This window comes from Agelaius tricolor, unplaced genomic scaffold (genome assembly GCF_023055355.1).
Source record: "Agelaius tricolor isolate 1412-34295 unplaced genomic scaffold, bAgeTri1.0.p SCAF_49, whole genome shotgun sequence".
NCBI lineage: Eukaryota > Metazoa > Chordata > Aves > Passeriformes > Icteridae > Agelaius > Agelaius tricolor.
In genome coordinates this window covers 280,563-285,498 of record NW_027269309.1, presented here as the reverse complement: position 1 = coordinate 285,498, position 4,936 = coordinate 280,563, and the positions used below count along the sequence as shown (strand labels likewise).

Below are 4,936 nucleotides of genomic sequence, written 5' to 3'. Positions count from 1 at the left end.
CACAGAGGGCTGAAATAATTGCCTTAACCTGGGCTTTAGAGGTGGCAAAAGGAAAGAAAATCAATATTTACACAGACTCGTGGTATGCGTTTGGGGTAGTCCATGCGCATGGAGCCATCTGGAAGGAAAGAGGACTTGAACTCACAAGGAAAGAGCATTAAACATGCACAAGAGATAATAAAACTGTTAGAGACAGTCCAGTTACCTGAAAAGGTAGCCATCAGGCCCATCAAGGCACACCAAAAAGTGAGCTCTGAATTCAGGAAAGGAAATGAGCTGGCCGACAGAGAGGCAAAAGAAGCAGCTAAAGATGAGGTTGTTGAGACACATGAGGCAGCGTTAATCATAGATGGACAAAATTCTATTGAAGGTAAGCCAAGGTAGAGTAAAAAAGAAAAAAGGCTGATTGAGAAAGAGAATGGAAGTTATAATCAAGAGGGATGGGCTGTTACAGATGAAGGGAAAGGAAGGCTTGTGATCCCCTCTTCCATGCTTTGGTCATTAGTCAAAGACGAACATGAGAAAATACACTGGGGAATAGATGCCTTGTATAATTACTGGAAAGACAGAATCCTAGCCAGAAACTTGCAAAGTACACTGATTCAGATGACTCGTCAATGTACCCTTTGACTCCAAACTAATCCCAGAAATATTCCTGAACCAAAACTTGGGCAAACTGGGGAAGGCTATGGACCTGAGGGCAGCAATGGCAAATTGATTTTTCAGAAGTACCCAGGAAAGGGGGGTACCGATACCCATTGGTGTTAACAGATACCTTCTTAGGGTGGCCAGAAGGTTTCCCTACGAGAACTGCCAAAGCGCGGGAGGTAACCAAAGCATTGTTACAAGAAATAATACCGCGTTTTTTGGAGTCCCAGCCACAATGTCTTCAGCTAGAGAGCCACATTGTATTTCAAAAATTGTGCAGCAAACTAGCCACCATTTAGGCATAGACTGGGAACTTCATACTCCATATCATGCTCAGTCAAGCGGTCAAGTGGAAAAAATGAATCACTTGATAAAGCAGCAAATAATAATACTGAGACAAGAGGTGCAGTTACCTTGGCCTCAGGTTCTTCCATTGATGGGGTCTCTGAGGTCGAGATGACCCCGAGGTGTTAGAATGTCTCTTTTTCCCAGCCCCGAGACTGAAGAAGAAGAAGGGATTCCTTGGCTCTCGTTCTCAAGGTTGTTCATTTTTTCTTATCTCTAACACTCTTTCTCTGACCCGCTGAGGTCTGTCTAGCGGGTCGGGTTCAGGCACACTGACCGCCCTCAGGGTGGTGCTATCTTATTATACTAAAAACTAGGTGCACTTTATTTACAATAATTTTCCAATACCTGTCACCTATGTTAGACAGTTTGTCTCTACTCTAATAAAGCAATGCAAAAGTGCCACCATCACAGCAGAAGATGGAGGCTAAGAAGAAGAAGAAGGAGAAAGACAGAACACGCCCAGATTCCTCCATCTTGCTTCTTGAACCCCCATTCTAAAAACCCCCAAATTCTACATTTTTACCCGGTGATAAATTCACTATCATTCTATTCAAACTCTTGTGGCCTGTACATCTTTGCACAAAGTTGGTAATTGTTTCCATGGGTTAAAGTTGAAGGCATGGGTGTCTTTGACTTCGTGCCAAGGTCTCTGAGCCCCCTGCCAGGGTCTCGAGTCCTTCAGGGCAGTCAGAGGAATATCCTGGGTTCTGACATTCCATTAGCATTATTATGAATCCAGACCAAAGCAAGAGTAAAGGAGAAACTGAGTGCCTTTGAAATACTGTATGGAAGGCCATATGGAATTCAAGAAGGGACAACACCCACTCAAGCAGGGGAAGAAACCCTACACAAATATGTGGTGGCCCTAAACAAACAACTTAGAGAAATTGAGAAACATGTGGCTGGGGCTCGAAGCAGAGAATTAGATGGACCAGTATATGATGTACAGCCTGGGGATTATGTATATGTGTCCCAGGGTGAGGTTATGATGCTTGTATCCCCATTCATGTGTTCTATTAATGTTGGATATTATGTTCTGTACCTTTAAGGCTGGCTCTGAAGAGGGAAAGTTTTGTTTTGGTTTTCTTATCAGCCTGGCGGGACACAGAGACTGCAGCTCTTGCTTTTTCTGCTTTTGCTTTTCACTTTGCTCTCTCTCGCTCTTGCTTGCTTCGCTTCTGCTTGCTTCTGCTCATTAGCTAGTTTAGCTAAACTGTCCAATTTCTTCCTGGACTGTTTCTCCTTTCCTTTTTCTGACCATTTCGAACCTGCTCTGGACTGGGACCTGGGAAACGCCAAGATTCTGCACCTTGTGGCCTGCAGCAGCTGCCCCAGCGCCGGAGGAACTGAGAACAGAGTGACCACCCCCCCAAGAAAGACTTTCTGAATTTGTCATCTCTTTTCAGAGCGGTGTCATCTAGTATTGTTCATTTTGTGTGCTGGGTGTGCTGTGCCTATTACATAAACAGGTTCTTTCCACTCCTCTCCGAGGAATCCTTCCCGAACCGGTTGGGGGGAGGGGCTGTGTGGGTTTGCTTAATGGAAGGGCCCTAATTTGGACATTCTCCTCCAAATTTGCCCTAAACCACGGCAATATGTTAAGTCTTTTGCAGAGAAGACTCTGGAACTGCAGTGGGAAGGACCATTCCAAGTGCTCCTCATCATCTTTACTGCAATCAAGTATAAGGAACAGAGTGCCTGGATCCATCATTCCCAAGGGAAGAAGGCTCCCGAGGGACTCTGGAAAGATATACCGGGTGACAGCAAACTGAAATGAAAACTTTCTCAGGAGAATAAATAAGGTGTGAGTAATATGATAAGCATAGTTTAAGAATAAAAGTTTGTAGTTATAATGGATAATCAGGAGAGTGTAGCCTGGAGAGTTGGGGCATATGTGATTATCATTATAGCCACAGCTAATGCAGTATCACTTTTATATAATGTGACTGGTATAGATAAGTGCCACGTGAAAGACTATGGCTCTGACTCCTGTAAGTCTCTGCATCAGATGCTAAAAGTTACAAATACAAGTGTGTGGGAAAGGAGAAATATTTGGGGATGGGAATATGTGTTTGTCCAGGATGGGTTCCATGAATTTCATCAAAAATCCATGAAACTTATTCAGATTGGCCCTGGATGCTGTGACAAATGCTTAACCAATTGCCCAAAATTTAGACACAAAATAGAAGGTTGTGCAATCAAGGATTTTAAGATTGATTATATTATAACTCAGTTTTGTACTGCTTCCCAAATGCATAGGGTTAAAATTACTCAACCAGTACCAACACTGAGAGAAACCATGACTACTCAAATCACCCTAGATCCCATGGTTCCCATAATGACCAAAACTGGACCGTATACTGTTAAGAAGGCTGGAATTCAAAAATTGCTGATTAAAATAGGGTAGAGATGGCAATGCAAGTAAATGCCTCTGCCATTTGGCCTGAGTGTGCTCCATTTTTAAGAACTGATTTTATGGACTGGACTATGTGGCTGCAGAAGTGTATGCTTTATATATCCAGACAGAAGAAAGACCTTACTGGATTATTGGGAACGGGACTAGGGCTTCTAAATACAATGGATTCTGAAGTATTAATGAAGAAATTGACAGCACCTGGTAGTGATATCCTTAAGTTGCAACAACCTTTGCAATCTTCCTTGTGGGCATTAGGTACCAGCCAGGGGAAATTATCCAAAATATTGCCAGAATGGGAAAATACAGAAAGGACAAGATCATCAATTGATAATTGATACTTTAGGCACAGCTATTTTATGTTTTGGTAAATGAATTGAAATTTGCCCTGGGTAGCTGTCAAGGGTGAACTGGAGGTGTTCGTTGGTCTGGAGCAAAGTGTCCAGACTACATAAAGTAGCGTTCTAAGTTGCAAGGCAAGATGTATTCTATTACTATCTGTGTGGGAGTTGTCTTTTGTCAAGTGGGCAGTTTGTCTTATCTCTCTCTCTGAGTGATGACAACCACTACTCCCTTGGGAGGAGACATCTGCTGATAACAGGCTATTGAACGCCACTGCATGACTGATAAAAACCATAGCATCCCATTGTGAGATGCTCCACCCAGAGGGAGGAGCCAAGCATTGCTACACAGATATAATCCAGAAGTTCTGAAACACCAGCACAGCTTCTCCACTAAATTTCCCAGAAGAACAGCAGCTGCCTCTTCTTCCACTAGATCTTCAGAAAAAGCATACACCCTTTTCTACAAGATCTCCTGCTCCAACAGAACCACACCTGACACTTCAAGAAGTCTGCAGCCACATTTCCAATTAGACTGCTACCAACACCCTGACCAACAGGGTGTCGAGTTCTGACACTGTCAGTGTTGTTCTAGTGCATTGCATTGTTTTATATTATCCTTTTATTTTTTCTTCCCTATTAAAGAACTGCGTTTTCCTGCTCCCATATTTTTTGCCTGAGAGCCCCTTAATTTAAAATTCATAGCAATTCAGAGAAATTAAGAAGATTTCCATTCTCCATTTCAGGGGAGGCTCCTGCCTTCCTTAGCAGGCACCTGTCTTTCGAAACCAAGACAAGTAGCCAATGGGATGTAGATGCATGTAAAGTCACATCCCGCTAGGGTCCGGAGATGAGCTGTAGCTCTTATAATGGGTTGAGCCATCACTTCTTGTGCTGTTGTTATACTTTTGATAGGCTGATGGGACCTCAACACCCAATCAGTGATTAAGAGTTGATCTTTTAGGGTGCGATCCCATTGAAAAGTCAATCCATGAAATCTGGGTGACATACCCAGAACTACAAATTGAAATGGTAAAGCAGGATCCACCCCATGAACCTGCCTCATGGATGGGGCCTGAGATACCTTTTGGATAGATTCCCAGGCCTCTGGCGTGATGGGTCCTCACAACCTCGCAGGATGTTAAAGAGTGGTGCAAGGTCCTCCATTGTGATTCCCAGCAGTGGA

General features: G+C 43.4%; 1 long non-coding RNA gene across 1 annotated transcript; it reads left to right on the top strand.

Moving 5' to 3' along the window:
• Positions 1–2,156: 2,156 nt before the first annotated feature.
• Positions 2,157–4,418, top strand: LOC139604316 (uncharacterized). Its single transcript, XR_011683941.1, has 2 exons — positions 2,157–2,416; positions 2,600–4,418. It is a non-coding gene; the product is annotated as an uncharacterized lncRNA (long non-coding RNA).
• Positions 4,419–4,936: the final 518 nt, after the last annotated feature.